Source organism: Ambystoma mexicanum, chromosome 1p (assembly GCF_040938575.1).
Source record: "Ambystoma mexicanum isolate Mex_15411 chromosome 1p, UKY_AmexF1_1, whole genome shotgun sequence".
In the NCBI taxonomy this organism is placed as follows: domain Eukaryota; kingdom Metazoa; phylum Chordata; class Amphibia; order Caudata; family Ambystomatidae; genus Ambystoma; species Ambystoma mexicanum.
Genome location: NC_090921.1, coordinates 102,553 through 119,281, shown reverse-complemented (window position 1 = coordinate 119,281; position 16,729 = coordinate 102,553). Strand labels below are relative to the sequence as shown.

Below are 16,729 nucleotides of genomic sequence, written 5' to 3'. Positions count from 1 at the left end.
TATCTGAGGGGGACGCACTTGGGGGAGCATCTCCTGGGCAGCTGAGGGTGACTTTCGGCCGCTAGGTGACGGGGCCAGTGCCAGGCCGGGCTGCAGCTTGGCTGGGTGGAGCTCTGCAGCCTGTGTCTGGCCGTCTCGCACCAGGCGCTGTGGGACCCATGGAAATCTTGGGGCGGAGCCATGCAAAATATGCTTACCATACCGCCGGGCATGCTGGTCATGCAAATGCTATTCTTGGCCGAGGAATCTGGGGCTCTGCCGCAGAGCGTTGCTCCGAGTCAGCAGGGGAGCTGCCGAGCAGCAGTCTTTCAGGCAAAGCTTTTGTGGGCATCGCTTCTCGGCCTTTTGGCTAAGATCAAGTGTAGTATCTGTTCTTATCAGTTTAATATCTGATACGTCCTCTATCTGGGGACCATATATTAAATTGATTTTTGGAACCGGGAGATGGAATGGGAGCTTGCTCTGTCCACTCCACGCATCAACTTGGTATTGCAGTACCTCCAGGACTGGTGCACTTCCCCACTTGGGGAAAACAATGCTGTGAAAAAGAAAGACTGAGCAATTCTTGAAAGAAGAGCACTTTGCAATATTTTTTTGTTTAAAAGTGTTTTTTTTTTCCAGTGTTTCGGAAAAGGTGCTGTTGTGTCACGGGAGGAAAAAAAAGTCTGCCCTTTTTGCTTGCTTTTCACAGGAGCTGCAAAGCAAGGCAAAGGAGCCAGCCAGCCAGCCAGCAGCACAAGGAGGAGATGGGGGACACTGTCCTTGCCCTGCCTCACCCCTGAAAGGCCCCGAACGGCCCCGAACGGCCAAGCCTTATCTGAGGGGGACGCACTTGGGGGAGCATCTCCTGGGCAGCTGAGGGTGACTTTCGGCCGCTAGGTGACGGGGCCAGTGCCAGGCCGGGCTGCAGCTTGGCTGGGTGGAGCTCTGCAGCCTGTGTCTGGCCGTCTCGCACCAGGCGCTGTGGGACCCATGGAAATCTTGGGGCGGAGCCATGCAAAATATGCTTACCATACCGCCGGGCATGCTGGTCATGCAAATGCTATTCTTGGCCGAGGAATCTGGGGCTCTGCCGCAGAGCGTTGCTCCGAGTCAGCAGGGGAGCTGCCGAGCAGCAGTCTTTCAGGCAAAGCTTTTGTGGGCATCGCTTCTCGGCCTTTTGGCTAAGATCAAGTGTAGTATCTGTTCTTATCAGTTTAATATCTGATACGTCCTCTATCTGGGGACCATATATTAAATTGATTTTTGGAACCGGGAGATGGAATGGGAGCTTGCTCTGTCCACTCCACGCATCAACTTGGTATTGCAGTACCTCCAGGACTGGTGCACTTCCCCACTTGGGGAAAACAATGCTGTGAAAAAGAAAGACTGAGCAATTCTTGAAAGAAGAGCACTTTGCAATATTTTTTTGTTTAAATGTGTTTTTTTTTTCCAGTGTTTCGGAAAAGGTGCTGTTGTGTCACGGGAGGAAAAAAAAGTCTGCCCTTTTTGCTTGCTTTTCACAGGAGCTGCAAAGCAAGGCAAAGGAGCCAGCCAGCCAGCCAGCAGCACAAGGAGGAGATGGGGGACACTGTCCTTGCCCTGCCTCACCCCTGAAAGTCCCCGAACGGCCCCGAACGGCCAAGCCTTATCTGAGGGGGACGCACTTGGGGGAGCATCTCCTGGGCAGCTGAGGGTGACTTTCGGCCGCTAGGTGACGGGGCCAGTGCCAGGCCGGGCTGCAGCTTGGCTGGGTGGAGCTCTGCAGCCTGTGTCTGGCCGTCTCGCACCAGGCGCTGTGGGACCCATGGAAATCTTGGGGCGGAGCCATGCAAAATATGCTTACCATACCGCCGGGCATGCTGGTCATGCAAATGCTATTCTTGGCCGAGGAATCTGGGGCTCTGCCGCAGAGCGTTGCTCCGAGTCAGCAGGGGAGCTGCCGAGCAGCAGTCTTTCAGGCAAAGCTTTTGTGGGCATCGCTTCTCGGCCTTTTGGCTAAGATCAAGTGTAGTATCTGTTCTTATCAGTTTAATATCTGATACGTCCTCTATCTGGGGACCATATATTAAATTGATTTTTGGAACCGGGAGATGGAATGGGAGCTTGCTCTGTCCACTCCACGCATCAACTTGGTATTGCAGTACCTCCAGGACTGGTGCACTTCCCCACTTGGGGAAAACAATGCTGTGAAAAAGAAAGACTGAGCAATTCTTGAAAGAAGAGCACTTTGCAATATTTTTTTGTTTAAATGTGTTTTTTTTTCCAGTGTTTCGGAAAAGGTGCTGTTGTGTCACGGGAGGAAAAAAAAGTCTGCCCTTTTTGCTTGCTTTTCACAGGAGCTGCAAAGCAAGGCAAAGGAGCCAGCCAGCCAGCCAGCAGCACAAGGAGGAGATGGGGGACACTGTCCTTGCCCTGCCTCACCCCTGAAAGGCCCCGAACGGCCCCGAACGGCCAAGCCTTATCTGAGGGGGACGCACTTGGGGGAGCATCTCCTGGGCAGCTGAGGGTGACTTTCGGCCGCTAGGTGACGGGGCCAGTGCCAGGCCGGGCTGCAGCTTGGCTGGGTGGAGCTCTGCAGCCTGTGTCTGGCCGTCTCGCACCAGGCGCTGTGGGACCCATGGAAATCTTGGGGCGGAGCCATGCAAAATATGCTTACCATACCGCCGGGCATGCTGGTCATGCAAATGCTATTCTTGGCCGAGGAATCTGGGGCTCTGCCGCAGAGCGTTGCTCCGAGTCAGCAGGGGAGCTGCCGAGCAGCAGTCTTTCAGGCAAAGCTTTTGTGGGCATCGCTTCTCGGCCTTTTGGCTAAGATCAAGTGTAGTATCTGTTCTTATCAGTTTAATATCTGATACGTCCTCTATCTGGGGACCATATATTAAATTGATTTTTGGAACCGGGAGATGGAATGGGAGCTTGCTCTGTCCACTCCACGCATCAACTTGGTATTGCAGTACCTCCAGGACTGGTGCACTTCCCCACTTGGGGAAAACAATGCTGTGAAAAAGAAAGACTGAGCAATTCTTGAAAGAAGAGCACTTTGCAATATTTTTTTGTTTAAATGTGTTTTTTTTTCCAGTGTTTCGGAAAAGGTGCTGTTGTGTCACGGGAGGAAAAAAAAGTCTGCCCTTTTTGCTTGCTTTTCACAGGAGCTGCAAAGCAAGGCAAAGGAGCCAGCCAGCCAGCCAGCAGCACAAGGAGGAGATGGGGGACACTGTCCTTGCCCTGCCTCACCCCTGAAAGGCCCCGAACGGCCCCGAACGGCCAAGCCTTATCTGAGGGGGACGCACTTGGGGGAGCATCTCCTGGGCAGCTGAGGGTGACTTTCGGCCGCTAGGTGACGGGGCCAGTGCCAGGCCGGGCTGCAGCTTGGCTGGGTGGAGCTCTGCAGCCTGTGTCTGGCCGTCTCGCACCAGGCGCTGTGGGACCCATGGAAATCTTGGGGCGGAGCCATGCAAAATATGCTTACCATACCGCCGGGCATGCTGGTCATGCAAATGCTATTCTTGGCCGAGGAATCTGGGGCTCTGCCGCAGAGCGTTGCTCCGAGTCAGCAGGGGAGCTGCCGAGCAGCAGTCTTTCAGGCAAAGCTTTTGTGGGCATCGCTTCTCGGCCTTTTGGCTAAGATCAAGTGTAGTATCTGTTCTTATCAGTTTAATATCTGATACGTCCTCTATCTGGGGACCATATATTAAATTGATTTTTGGAACCGGGAGATGGAATGGGAGCTTGCTCTGTCCACTCCACGCATCAACTTGGTATTGCAGTACCTCCAGGACTGGTGCACTTCCCCACTTGGGGAAAACAATGCTGTGAAAAAGAAAGACTGAGCAATTCTTGAAAGAAGAGCACTTTGCAATATTTTTTTGTTTAAATGTGTTTTTTTTTTCCAGTGTTTCGGAAAAGGTGCTGTTGTGTCACGGGAGGAAAAAAAAGTCTGCCCTTTTTGCTTGCTTTTCACAGGAGCTGCAAAGCAAGGCAAAGGAGCCAGCCAGCCAGCCAGCAGCACAAGGAGGAGATGGGGGACACTGTCCTTGCCCTGCCTCACCCCTGAAAGGCCTCGAACGGCCCCGAACGGCCAAGCCTTATCTGAGGGGGACGCACTTGGGGGAGCATCTCCTGGGCAGCTGAGGGTGACTTTCGGCCGCTAGGTGACGGGGCCAGTGCCAGGCCGGGCTGCAGCTTGGCTGGGTGGAGCTCTGCAGCCTGTGTCTGGCCGTCTCGCACCAGGCGCTGTGGGACCCATGGAAATCTTGGGGCGGAGCCATGCAAAATATGCTTACCATACCGCCGGGCATGCTGGTCATGCAAATGCTATTCTTGGCCGAGGAATCTGGGGCTCTGCCGCAGAGCGTTGCTCCGAGTCAGCAGGGGAGCTGCCGAGCAGCAGTCTTTCAGGCAAAGCTTTTGTGGGCATCGCTTCTCGGCCTTTTGGCTAAGATCAAGTGTAGTATCTGTTCTTATCAGTTTAATATCTGATACGTCCTCTATCTGGGGACCATATATTAAATTGATTTTTGGAACCGGGAGATGGAATGGGAGCTTGCTCTGTCCACTCCACGCATCAACTTGGTATTGCAGTACCTCCAGGACTGGTGCACTTCCCCACTTGGGGAAAACAATGCTGTGAAAAAGAAAGACTGAGCAATTCTTGAAAGAAGAGCACTTTGCAATATTTTTTTGTTTAAAAGTGTTTTTTTTTTCCAGTGTTTCGGAAAAGGTGCTGTTGTGTCACGGGAGGAAAAAAAAGTCTGCCCTTTTTGCTTGCTTTTCACAGGAGCTGCAAAGCAAGGCAAAGGAGCCAGCCAGCCAGCCAGCAGCACAAGGAGGAGATGGGGGACACTGTCCTTGCCCTGCCTCACCCCTGAAAGGCCCCGAACGGCCCCGAACGGCCAAGCCTTATCTGAGGGGGACGCACTTGGGGGAGCATCTCCTGGGCAGCTGAGGGTGACTTTCGGCCGCTAGGTGACGGGGCCAGTGCCAGGCCGGGCTGCAGCTTGGCTGGGTGGAGCTCTGCAGCCTGTGTCTGGCCGTCTCGCACCAGGCGCTGTGGGACCCATGGAAATCTTGGGGCGGAGCCATGCAAAATATGCTTACCATACCGCCGGGCATGCTGGTCATGCAAATGCTATTCTTGGCCGAGGAATCTGGGGCTCTGCCGCAGAGCGTTGCTCCGAGTCAGCAGGGGAGCTGCCGAGCAGCAGTCTTTCAGGCAAAGCTTTTGTGGGCATCGCTTCTCGGCCTTTTGGCTATGATCAAGTGTCGGGATTCACCTTAGCTGTCTGGCTTGCCCAGTCCAAGGTAGACTCCTTTTACAGCTGGCCTCCCTGACCTTCGGGTCAGGGAGTGGGCTACTGATCATGCCTTGAAGGGCCGGAGAATCTTTCGGGCTGGACGAGTTTCGAGTGGAAGATTTGAGGGGGAACGCGTCAGAGAACTCCCCCAGCATGGCTGAAACATCCCGTGTTTTACCGCCGGCAACGCAGTTGAGATATTCAGTTCGGATTGCCGTCCAGAAGGATTTCCAAGAAGTAAAGGATTTCGACTATGTTGTTAATAAGGTACTTTTTGAGGCTTTACAAGCAGACAAAGACAAAATTTATTGTATGCAAGAGCACAGAAACGCTTGCACGTATGATATTACTTTTGTAGACGAAGTCTCTTCCTTGAGTGCATATGAAGTGTACAAAATGGAAAAGAAGAATAGTAGTATTTTGGAAGGTGTTCTGGTGGAGCTTTGTTTCGTCCGACAAACTGTTCCATTAACTGTACATATGTACAATCCATTCGTGTCAGCAGAGAAAATTAGGAATTGGTTATTGCATTATTGTGAAGAAGTGAGAGGAGGTCAAGTTCAAAGGAATAAATTTGGGTATTTTAACGGTGATCGGAGATTTGTTGTGGTGCTAAAGAAACATCCAGACGGCATTGGAGGTTTACATCACCCCCCGGGGGTGTTTAAGATTTTGGAACAGAATGGGTATTTGTATTACCCCAACCAGCCAGTGTTTTGTAGGTTTTGTCGACAGTTTGGACATGCAAAACGGGATTGCCCGAAAGATAAATGTTGGAATTGTGGTAATCCGGACCATAAAATAGTGGACTGTGATCAGAAGCTGATGTGTACTGTTTGTGATATGGAAGGACATGTTGCAGTGTCATGCCCGACTACCCGGCGTACATATGCACAAGCTGCTAGTGAAGGTGGTTTTCACAGTGGGGTTCGTGAAGTTGAGACAAATCTGATTAGCACGTTGGAAGATTTGAGGAAGAAAGAGAAGTTGGTTGAAATCGTGGATACGGCACGGGGAGATGATGTGGGAAAAATTGTAGCGGTAGATGAGAAAGGATCTGCAGAGAGTATAGATGAAGAAGATATTGCTCAAACAGCTAGTGGAAGGGAGGGGATAGACAAAGATTCATATGTTCAAACAGCCAGTGGCAGTGGAATTAATCGGGAGGATGGTGGGGTCGCAGCTTGTTTGGTGGTTGGGGAACAGGTGGAGGAGATGGTTACAGAGAATGTTGGAAAGTTGTTAACGGAAGATGAAGTTAGGGAAATGATGGAACAATGGCCGAAGGACTTTGGAGAGGAGGGGATATTTTCTCCTGCGCGTGAAAAATTGGTTGCAGAAGGTTATTTACTAGCTCGGATTGATAGAGAATGGGAGGATGATGATTTAGAGGACCATCAAGAGTTATTCAGGTCGTATCGGGCTTACAAACGAGAGCAGTTTGAGATAGAGGATGCGGCACAGGCTAGGGAGTCAGTAGGGAGAGAAGGTACTTTGATCCCTGAGGTGGGAGGTTTTTCGGCTGAACAAGATTCAGTGTTGCCCCCTTCTTTAACATCGCATGTCGAGAATCTTTTGAAGAGAGAAAGAGTGGTTATTAAAAAAGCTGAAGGAATGGGGCAAGTTAAGGGGATGGAGACGTCGAATAGTTCTGGTGTTTTGCAGTCTGCATCGGACAGTGAGAAGAACGAGGAGGTGGATATTCGGTTATTGAAGAAGACTGAGCGAAAGTTGAGGAGACAGAGATCTGACCGGAGTCGGTCAGTCATTAGAGATGGGAAGGCATCTTTCAAATAGTACCGGAATGGGAAAAGAAGATGTGAGAAATAAGGAAAAATGAATAAAATAAAATGAAAGGTGAAGAAAAGAAAAAAGGAAAAGAAAAGGGGGGAAAAAAAAAAAAAAAAAAATTGTATAGTCTGTTGAGGAAGTTGGAATTTTTTGGTGTTTTTTTTTGATTTGGTGTTTTTTAAATTTGTGTATTTTTTATTGGCTTTTTGATTTGGATTTTTTTGATTGGCATTTTTTTAAATTGGAGGTTTGGGACGGTTGAAGGGGTGAAGTGGAGACCGAAAAAAAAAAAAGAAAAAATCTGTTCTTATCAGTTTAATATCTGATACGTCCTCTATCTGGGGACCATATATTAAATTGATTTTTGGAACCGGGAGATGGAATGGGAGCTTGCTCTGTCCACTCCACGCATCAACTTGGTATTGCAGTACCTCCAGGACTGGTGCACTTCCCCACTTGGGGAAAACAATGCTGTGAAAAAGAAAGACTGAGCAATTCTTGAAAGAAGAGCACTTTGCAATATTTTTTTGTTTAAATGTGTTTTTTTTTTCCAGTGTTTCGGAAAAGGTGCTGTTGTGTCACGGGAGGAAAAAAAAGTCTGCCCTTTTTGCTTGCTTTTCACAGGAGCTGCAAAGCAAGGCAAAGGAGCCAGCCAGCCAGCCAGCAGCACAAGGAGGAGATGGGGGACACTGTCCTTGCCCTGCCTCACCCCTGAAAGGCCCCGAACGGCCCCGAACGGCCAAGCCTTATCTGAGGGGGACGCACTTGGGGGAGCATCTCCTGGGCAGCTGAGGGTGACTTTCGGCCGCTAGGTGACGGGGCCAGTGCCAGGCCGGGCTGCAGCTTGGCTGGGTGGAGCTCTGCAGCCTGTGTCTGGCCGTCTCGCACCAGGCGCTGTGGGACCCATGGAAATCTTGGGGCGGAGCCATGCAAAATATGCTTACCATACCGCCGGGCATGCTGGTCATGCAAATGCTATTCTTGGCCGAGGAATCTGGGGCTCTGCCGCAGAGCGTTGCTCCGAGTCAGCAGGGGAGCTGCCGAGCAGCAGTCTTTCAGGCAAAGCTTTTGTGGGCATCGCTTCTCGGCCTTTTGGCTAAGATCAAGTGTAGTATCTGTTCTTATCAGTTTAATATCTGATACGTCCTCTATCTGGGGACCATATATTAAATTGATTTTTGGAACCGGGAGATGGAATGGGAGCTTGCTCTGTCCACTCCACGCATCAACTTGGTATTGCAGTACCTCCAGGACTGGTGCACTTCCCCACTTGGGGAAAACAATGCTGTGAAAAAGAAAGACTGAGCAATTCTTGAAAGAAGAGCACTTTGCAATATTTTTTTGTTTAAATGTGTTTTTTTTTTCCAGTGTTTCGGAAAAGGTGCTGTTGTGTCACGGGAGGAAAAAAAAGTCTGCCCTTTTTGCTTGCTTTTCACAGGAGCTGCAAAGCAAGGCAAAGGAGCCAGCCAGCCAGCCAGCAGCACAAGGAGGAGATGGGGGACACTGTCCTTGCCCTGCCTCACCCCTGAAAGTCCCCGAACGGCCCCGAACGGCCAAGCCTTATCTGAGGGGGACGCACTTGGGGGAGCATCTCCTGGGCAGCTGAGGGTGACTTTCGGCCGCTAGGTGACGGGGCCAGTGCCAGGCCGGGCTGCAGCTTGGCTGGGTGGAGCTCTGCAGCCTGTGTCTGGCCGTCTCGCACCAGGCGCTGTGGGACCCATGGAAATCTTGGGGCGGAGCCATGCAAAATATGCTTACCATACCGCCGGGCATGCTGGTCATGCAAATGCTATTCTTGGCCGAGGAATCTGGGGCTCTGCCGCAGAGCGTTGCTCCGAGTCAGCAGGGGAGCTGCCGAGCAGCAGTCTTTCAGGCAAAGCTTTTGTGGGCATCGCTTCTCGGCCTTTTGGCTAAGATCAAGTGTAGTATCTGTTCTTATCAGTTTAATATCTGATACGTCCTCTATCTGGGGACCATATATTAAATTGATTTTTGGAACCGGGAGATGGAATGGGAGCTTGCTCTGTCCACTCCACGCATCAACTTGGTATTGCAGTACCTCCAGGACTGGTGCACTTCCCCACTTGGGGAAAACAATGCTGTGAAAAAGAAAGACTGAGCAATTCTTGAAAGAAGAGCACTTTGCAATATTTTTTTGTTTAAATGTGTTTTTTTTTCCAGTGTTTCGGAAAAGGTGCTGTTGTGTCACGGGAGGAAAAAAAAGTCTGCCCTTTTTGCTTGCTTTTCACAGGAGCTGCAAAGCAAGGCAAAGGAGCCAGCCAGCCAGCCAGCAGCACAAGGAGGAGATGGGGGACACTGTCCTTGCCCTGCCTCACCCCTGAAAGTCCCCGAACGGCCCCGAACGGCCAAGCCTTATCTGAGGGGGACGCACTTGGGGGAGCATCTCCTGGGCAGCTGAGGGTGACTTTCGGCCGCTAGGTGACGGGGCCAGTGCCAGGCCGGGCTGCAGCTTGGCTGGGTGGAGCTCTGCAGCCTGTGTCTGGCCGTCTCGCACCAGGCGCTGTGGGACCCATGTAAATCTTGGGGCGGAGCCATGCAAAATATGCTTACCATACCGCCGGGCATGCTGGTCATGCAAATGCTATTCTTGGCCGAGGAATCTGGGGCTCTGCCGCAGAGCGTTGCTCCGAGTCAGCAGGGGAGCTGCCGAGCAGCAGTCTTTCAGGCAAAGCTTTTGTGGGCATCGCTTCTCGGCCTTTTGGCTATGATCAAGTGTCGGGATTCACCTTAGCTGTCTGGCTTGCCCAGTCCAAGGTAGACTCCTTTTACAGCTGGCCTCCCTGACCTTCGGGTCAGGGAGTGGGCTACTGATCATGCCTTGAAGGGCCGGAGAATCTTTCGGGCTGGACGAGTTTCGAGTGGAAGATTTGAGGGGGAACGCGTCAGAGAACTCCCCCAGCATGGCTGAAACATCCCGTGTTTTACCGCCGGCAACGCAGTTGAGATATTCAGTTCGGATTGCCGTCCAGAAGGATTTCCAAGAAGTAAAGGATTTCGACTATGTTGTTAATAAGGTACTTTTTGAGGCTTTACAAGCAGACAAAGACAAAATTTATTGTATGCAAGAGCACAGAAACGCTTGCACGTATGATATTACTTTTGTAGACGAAGTCTCTTCCTTGAGTGCATATGAAGTGTACAAAATGGAAAAGAAGAATAGTAGTATTTTGGAAGGTGTTCTGGTGGAGCTTTGTTTCGTCCGACAAACTGTTCCATTAACTGTACATATGTACAATCCATTCGTGTCAGCAGAGAAAATTAGGAATTGGTTATTGCATTATTGTGAAGAAGTGAGAGGAGGTCAAGTTCAAAGGAATAAATTTGGGTATTTTAACGGTGATCGGAGATTTGTTGTGGTGCTAAAGAAACATCCAGACGGCATTGGAGGTTTACATCACCCCCCGGGGGTGTTTAAGATTTTGGAACAGAATGGGTATTTGTATTACCCCAACCAGCCAGTGTTTTGTAGGTTTTGTCGACAGTTTGGACATGCAAAACGGGATTGCCCGAAAGATAAATGTTGGAATTGTGGTAATCCGGACCATAAAATAGTGGACTGTGATCAGAAGCTGATGTGTACTGTTTGTGATATGGAAGGACATGTTGCAGTGTCATGCCCGACTACCCGGCGTACATATGCACAAGCTGCTAGTGAAGGTGGTTTTCACAGTGGGGTTCGTGAAGTTGAGACAAATCTGATTAGCACGTTGGAAGATTTGAGGAAGAAAGAGAAGTTGGTTGAAATCGTGGATACGGCACGGGGAGATGATGTGGGAAAAATTGTAGCGGTAGATGAGAAAGGATCTGCAGAGAGTATAGATGAAGAAGATATTGCTCAAACAGCTAGTGGAAGGGAGGGGATAGACAAAGATTCATATGTTCAAACAGCCAGTGGCAGTGGAATTAATCGGGAGGATGGTGGGGTCGCAGCTTGTTTGGTGGTTGGGGAACAGGTGGAGGAGATGGTTACAGAGAATGTTGGAAAGTTGTTAACGGAAGATGAAGTTAGGGAAATGATGGAACAATGGCCGAAGGACTTTGGAGAGGAGGGGATATTTTCTCCTGCGCGTGAAAAATTGGTTGCAGAAGGTTATTTACTAGCTCGGATTGATAGAGAATGGGAGGATGATGATTTAGAGGACCATCAAGAGTTATTCAGGTCGTATCGGGCTTACAAACGAGAGCAGTTTGAGATAGAGGATGCGGCACAGGCTAGGGAGTCAGTAGGGAGAGAAGGTACTTTGATCCCTGAGGTGGGAGGTTTTTCGGCTGAACAAGATTCAGTGTTGCCCCCTTCTTTAACATCGCATGTCGAGAATCTTTTGAAGAGAGAAAGAGTGGTTATTAAAAAAGCTGAAGGAATGGGGCAAGTTAAGGGGATGGAGACGTCGAATAGTTCTGGTGTTTTGCAGTCTGCATCGGACAGTGAGAAGAACGAGGAGGTGGATATTCGGTTATTGAAGAAGACTGAGCGAAAGTTGAGGAGACAGAGATCTGACCGGAGTCGGTCAGTCATTAGAGATGGGAAGGCATCTTTCAAATAGTACCGGAATGGGAAAAGAAGATGTGAGAAATAAGGAAAAATGAATAAAATAAAATGAAAGGTGAAGAAAAGAAAAAAGGAAAAGAAAAGGGGGGAAAAAAAAAAAAAAAAAAATTGTATAGTCTGTTGAGGAAGTTGGAATTTTTTGGTGTTTTTTTTTGATTTGGTGTTTTTTAAATTTGTGTATTTTTTATTGGCTTTTTGATTTGGATTTTTTTGATTGGCATTTTTTTAAATTGGAGGTTTGGGACGGTTGAAGGGGTGAAGTGGAGACCGAAAAAAAAAAAAGAAAAAATCTGTTCTTATCAGTTTAATATCTGATACGTCCTCTATCTGGGGACCATATATTAAATTGATTTTTGGAACCGGGAGATGGAATGGGAGCTTGCTCTGTCCACTCCACGCATCAACTTGGTATTGCAGTACCTCCAGGACTGGTGCACTTCCCCACTTGGGGAAAACAATGCTGTGAAAAAGAAAGACTGAGCAATTCTTGAAAGAAGAGCACTTTGCAATATTTTTTTGTTTAAATGTGTTTTTTTTTTCCAGTGTTTCGGAAAAGGTGCTGTTGTGTCACGGGAGGAAAAAAAAGTCTGCCCTTTTTGCTTGCTTTTCACAGGAGCTGCAAAGCAAGGCAAAGGAGCCAGCCAGCCAGCCAGCAGCACAAGGAGGAGATGGGGGACACTGTCCTTGCCCTGCCTCACCCCTGAAAGGCCCCGAACGGCCCCGAACGGCCAAGCCTTATCTGAGGGGGACGCACTTGGGGGAGCATCTCCTGGGCAGCTGAGGGTGACTTTCGGCCGCTAGGTGACGGGGCCAGTGCCAGGCCGGGCTGCAGCTTCTCTGGGTGGAGCTCTGCAGCCTGTGTCTGGCCGTCTCGCACCAGGCGCTGTGGGACCCATGGAAATCTTGGGGCGGAGCCATGCAAAATATGCTTACCATACCGCCGGGCATGCTGGTCATGCAAATGCTATTCTTGGCCGAGGAATCTGGGGCTCTGCCGCAGAGCGTTGCTCCGAGTCAGCAGGGGAGCTGCCGAGCAGCAGTCTTTCAGGCAAAGCTTTTGTGGGCATCGCTTCTCGGCCTTTTGGCTAAGATCAAGTGTAGTATCTGTTCTTATCAGTTTAATATCTGATACGTCCTCTATCTGGGGACCATATATTAAATTGATTTTTGGAACCGGGAGATGGAATGGGAGCTTGCTCTGTCCACTCCACGCATCAACTTGGTATTGCAGTACCTCCAGGACTGGTGCACTTCCCCACTTGGGGAAAACAATGCTGTGAAAAAGAAAGACTGAGCAATTCTTGAAAGAAGAGCACTTTGCAATATTTTTTTGTTTAAATGTGTTTTTTTTTCCAGTGTTTCGGAAAAGGTGCTGTTGTGTCACGGGAGGAAAAAAAAGTCTGCCCTTTTTGCTTGCTTTTCACAGGAGCTGCAAAGCAAGGCAAAGGAGCCAGCCAGCCAGCAGCACAAGGAGGAGATGGGGGACACTGTCCTTGCCCTGCCTCACCCCTGAAAGGCCCCGAACGGCCCCGAACGGCCAAGCCTTATCTGAGGGGGACGCACTTGGGGGAGCATCTCCTGGGCAGCTGAGGGTGACTTTCGGCCGCTAGGTGACGGGGCCAGTGCCAGGCCGGGCTGCAGCTTGGCTGGGTGGAGCTCTGCAGCCTGTGTCTGGCCGTCTCGCACCAGGCGCTGTGGGACCCATGGAAATCTTGGGGCGGAGCCATGCAAAATATGCTTACCATACCGCCGGGCATGCTGGTCATGCAAATGCTATTCTTGGCCGAGGAATCTGGGGCTCTGCCGCAGAGCGTTGCTCCGAGTCAGCAGGGGAGCTGCCGAGCAGCAGTCTTTCAGGCAAAGCTTTTGTGGGCATCGCTTCTCGGCCTTTTGGCTAAGATCAAGTGTAGTATCTGTTCTTATCAGTTTAATATCTGATACGTCCTCTATCTGGGGACCATATATTAAATTGATTTTTGGAACCGGGAGATGGAATGGGAGCTTGCTCTGTCCACTCCACGCATCAACTTGGTATTGCAGTACCTCCAGGACTGGTGCACTTCCCCACTTGGGGAAAACAATGCTGTGAAAAAGAAAGACTGAGCAATTCTTGAAAGAAGAGCACTTTGCAATATTTTTTTGTTTAAATGTGTTTTTTTTTTCCAGTGTTTCGGAAAAGGTGCTGTTGTGTCACGGGAGGAAAAAAAAGTCTGCCCTTTTTGCTTGCTTTTCACAGGAGCTGCAAAGCAAGGCAAAGGAGCCAGCCAGCCAGCCAGCAGCACAAGGAGGAGATGGGGGACACTGTCCTTGCCCTGCCTCACCCCTGAAAGGCCTCGAACGGCCCCGAACGGCCAAGCCTTATCTGAGGGGGACGCACTTGGGGGAGCATCTCCTGGGCAGCTGAGGGTGACTTTCGGCCGCTAGGTGACGGGGCCAGTGCCAGGCCGGGCTGCAGCTTGGCTGGGTGGAGCTCTGCAGCCTGTGTCTGGCCGTCTCGCACCAGGCGCTGTGGGACCCATGGAAATCTTGGGGCGGAGCCATGCAAAATATGCTTACCATACCGCCGGGCATGCTGGTCATGCAAATGCTATTCTTGGCCGAGGAATCTGGGGCTCTGCCGCAGAGCGTTGCTCCGAGTCAGCAGGGGAGCTGCCGAGCAGCAGTCTTTCAGGCAAAGCTTTTGTGGGCATCGCTTCTCGGCCTTTTGGCTAAGATCAAGTGTAGTATCTGTTCTTATCAGTTTAATATCTGATACGTCCTCTATCTGGGGACCATATATTAAATTGATTTTTGGAACCGGGAGATGGAATGGGAGCTTGCTCTGTCCACTCCACGCATCAACTTGGTATTGCAGTACCTCCAGGACTGGTGCACTTCCCCACTTGGGGAAAACAATGCTGTGAAAAAGAAAGACTGAGCAATTCTTGAAAGAAGAGCACTTTGCAATATTTTTTTGTTTAAAAGTGTTTTTTTTTTCCAGTGTTTCGGAAAAGGTGCTGTTGTGTCACGGGAGGAAAAAAAAGTCTGCCCTTTTTGCTTGCTTTTCACAGGAGCTGCAAAGCAAGGCAAAGGAGCCAGCCAGCCAGCCAGCAGCACAAGGAGGAGATGGGGGACACTGTCCTTGCCCTGCCTCACCCCTGAAAGGCCCCGAACGGCCCCGAACGGCCAAGCCTTATCTGAGGGGGACGCACTTGGGGGAGCATCTCCTGGGCAGCTGAGGGTGACTTTCGGCCGCTAGGTGACGGGGCCAGTGCCAGGCCGGGCTGCAGCTTGGCTGGGTGGAGCTCTGCAGCCTGTGTCTGGCCGTCTCGCACCAGGCGCTGTGGGACCCATGGAAATCTTGGGGCGGAGCCATGCAAAATATGCTTACCATACCGCCGGGCATGCTGGTCATGCAAATGCTATTCTTGGCCGAGGAATCTGGGGCTCTGCCGCAGAGCGTTGCTCCGAGTCAGCAGGGGAGCTGCCGAGCAGCAGTCTTTCAGGCAAAGCTTTTGTGGGCATCGCTTCTCGGCCTTTTGGCTAAGATCAAGTGTAGTATCTGTTCTTATCAGTTTAATATCTGATACGTCCTCTATCTGGGGACCATATATTAAATTGATTTTTGGAACCGGGAGATGGAATGGGAGCTTGCTCTGTCCACTCCACGCATCAACTTGGTATTGCAGTACCTCCAGGACTGGTGCACTTCCCCACTTGGGGAAAACAATGCTGTGAAAAAGAAAGACTGAGCAATTCTTGAAAGAAGAGCACTTTGCAATATTTTTTTGTTTAAATGTGTTTTTTTTTTCCAGTGTTTCGGAAAAGGTGCTGTTGTGTCACGGGAGGAAAAAAAAGTCTGCCCTTTTTGCTTGCTTTTCACAGGAGCTGCAAAGCAAGGCAAAGGAGCCAGCCAGCCAGCCAGCAGCACAAGGAGGAGATGGGGGACACTGTCCTTGCCCTGCCTCACCCCTGAAAGGCCCCGAACGGCCCCGAACGGCCAAGCCTTATCTGAGGGGGACGCACTTGGGGGAGCATCTCCTGGGCAGCTGAGGGTGACTTTCGGCCGCTAGGTGACGGGGCCAGTGCCAGGCCGGGCTGCAGCTTGGCTGGGTGGAGCTCTGCAGCCTGTGTCTGGCCGTCTCGCACCAGGCGCTGTGGGACCCATGGAAATCTTGGGGCGGAGCCATGCAAAATATGCTTACCATACCGCCGGGCATGCTGGTCATGCAAATGCTATTCTTGGCCGAGGAATCTGGGGCTCTGCCGCAGAGCGTTGCTCCGAGTCAGCAGGGGAGCTGCCGAGCAGCAGTCTTTCAGGCAAAGCTTTTGTGGGCATCGCTTCTCGGCCTTTTGGCTAAGATCAAGTGTAGTATCTGTTCTTATCAGTTTAATATCTGATACGTCCTCTATCTGGGGACCATATATTAAATTGATTTTTGGAACCGGGAGATGGAATGGGAGCTTGCTCTGTCCACTCCACGCATCAACTTGGTATTGCAGTACCTCCAGGACTGGTGCACTTCCCCACTTGGGGAAAACAATGCTGTGAAAAAGAAAGACTGAGCAATTCTTGAAAGAAGAGCACTTTGCAATATTTTTTTGTTTAAATGTGTTTTTTTTTTCCAGTGTTTCGGAAAAGGTGCTGTTGTGTCACGGGAGGAAAAAAAAGTCTGCCCTTTTTGCTTGCTTTTCACAGGAGCTGCAAAGCAAGGCAAAGGAGCCAGCCAGCCAGCCAGCAGCACAAGGAGGAGATGGGGGACACTGTCCTTGCCCTGCCTCACCCCTGAAAGGCCCCGAACGGCCCCGAACGGCCAAGCCTTATCTGAGGGGGACGCACTTGGGGGAGCATCTCCTGGGCAGCTGAGGGTGACTTTCGGCCGCTAGGTGACGGGGCCAGTGCCAGGCCGGGCTGCAGCTTGGCTGGGTGGAGCTCTGCAGCCTGTGTCTGGCCGTCTCGCACCAGGCGCTGTGGGACCCATGGAAATCTTGGGGCGGAGCCATGCAAAATATGCTTACCATACCGCCGGGCATGCTGGTCATGCAAATGCTATTCTTGGCCGAGGAATCTGGGGCTCTGCCGCAGAGCGTTGCTCCGAGTCAGCAGGGGAGC

At 50.8% G+C, this 16,729-nt stretch overlaps 13 non-coding genes and 2 pseudogenes across 13 annotated transcripts; all 15 read left to right on the top strand.

Moving 5' to 3' along the window:
• Positions 1-329: 329 nt before the first annotated feature.
• LOC138464041 (U2 spliceosomal RNA) lies at positions 330-520 on the top strand. The gene has a single exon (XR_011266629.1). It is a non-coding gene; the product is annotated as a U2 spliceosomal RNA (small nuclear RNA).
• Positions 521-1,143: 623 nt separating this feature from the next.
• On the top strand, positions 1,144-1,334 carry LOC138464030 (U2 spliceosomal RNA). Its single transcript, XR_011266618.1, has one exon. It is a non-coding gene; the product is annotated as a U2 spliceosomal RNA (small nuclear RNA).
• Positions 1,335-1,957: 623 nt separating this feature from the next.
• LOC138464019 (U2 spliceosomal RNA) lies at positions 1,958-2,148 on the top strand. The gene has a single exon (XR_011266607.1). It is a non-coding gene; the product is annotated as a U2 spliceosomal RNA (small nuclear RNA).
• Positions 2,149-2,770: 622 nt separating this feature from the next.
• On the top strand, positions 2,771-2,961 carry LOC138464008 (U2 spliceosomal RNA). Its single transcript, XR_011266596.1, has one exon. It is a non-coding gene; the product is annotated as a U2 spliceosomal RNA (small nuclear RNA).
• A 622-nt stretch (positions 2,962-3,583) lies between these two features.
• On the top strand, positions 3,584-3,774 carry LOC138463997 (U2 spliceosomal RNA). Its single transcript, XR_011266585.1, has one exon. It is a non-coding gene; the product is annotated as a U2 spliceosomal RNA (small nuclear RNA).
• A 623-nt stretch (positions 3,775-4,397) lies between these two features.
• Positions 4,398-4,588, top strand: LOC138463975 (U2 spliceosomal RNA). The gene has a single exon (XR_011266563.1). It is a non-coding gene; the product is annotated as a U2 spliceosomal RNA (small nuclear RNA).
• A 2,709-nt stretch (positions 4,589-7,297) lies between these two features.
• On the top strand, positions 7,298-7,520 carry LOC138460456 (U2 spliceosomal RNA; annotated as a pseudogene).
• A 623-nt stretch (positions 7,521-8,143) lies between these two features.
• Positions 8,144-8,334, top strand: LOC138463964 (U2 spliceosomal RNA). The gene has a single exon (XR_011266552.1). It is a non-coding gene; the product is annotated as a U2 spliceosomal RNA (small nuclear RNA).
• A 623-nt stretch (positions 8,335-8,957) lies between these two features.
• On the top strand, positions 8,958-9,148 carry LOC138463953 (U2 spliceosomal RNA). Its single transcript, XR_011266541.1, has one exon. It is a non-coding gene; the product is annotated as a U2 spliceosomal RNA (small nuclear RNA).
• Positions 9,149-11,856: 2,708 nt separating this feature from the next.
• LOC138460444 (U2 spliceosomal RNA) lies at positions 11,857-12,079 on the top strand (annotated as a pseudogene).
• Positions 12,080-12,702: 623 nt separating this feature from the next.
• Positions 12,703-12,893, top strand: LOC138463942 (U2 spliceosomal RNA). The gene has a single exon (XR_011266530.1). It is a non-coding gene; the product is annotated as a U2 spliceosomal RNA (small nuclear RNA).
• Positions 12,894-13,511: 618 nt separating this feature from the next.
• On the top strand, positions 13,512-13,702 carry LOC138463931 (U2 spliceosomal RNA). Its single transcript, XR_011266519.1, has one exon. It is a non-coding gene; the product is annotated as a U2 spliceosomal RNA (small nuclear RNA).
• Positions 13,703-14,325: 623 nt separating this feature from the next.
• LOC138463919 (U2 spliceosomal RNA) lies at positions 14,326-14,516 on the top strand. The gene has a single exon (XR_011266508.1). It is a non-coding gene; the product is annotated as a U2 spliceosomal RNA (small nuclear RNA).
• A 623-nt stretch (positions 14,517-15,139) lies between these two features.
• LOC138463908 (U2 spliceosomal RNA) lies at positions 15,140-15,330 on the top strand. Its single transcript, XR_011266497.1, has one exon. It is a non-coding gene; the product is annotated as a U2 spliceosomal RNA (small nuclear RNA).
• A 623-nt stretch (positions 15,331-15,953) lies between these two features.
• On the top strand, positions 15,954-16,144 carry LOC138463897 (U2 spliceosomal RNA). The gene has a single exon (XR_011266486.1). It is a non-coding gene; the product is annotated as a U2 spliceosomal RNA (small nuclear RNA).
• Positions 16,145-16,729: the final 585 nt, after the last annotated feature.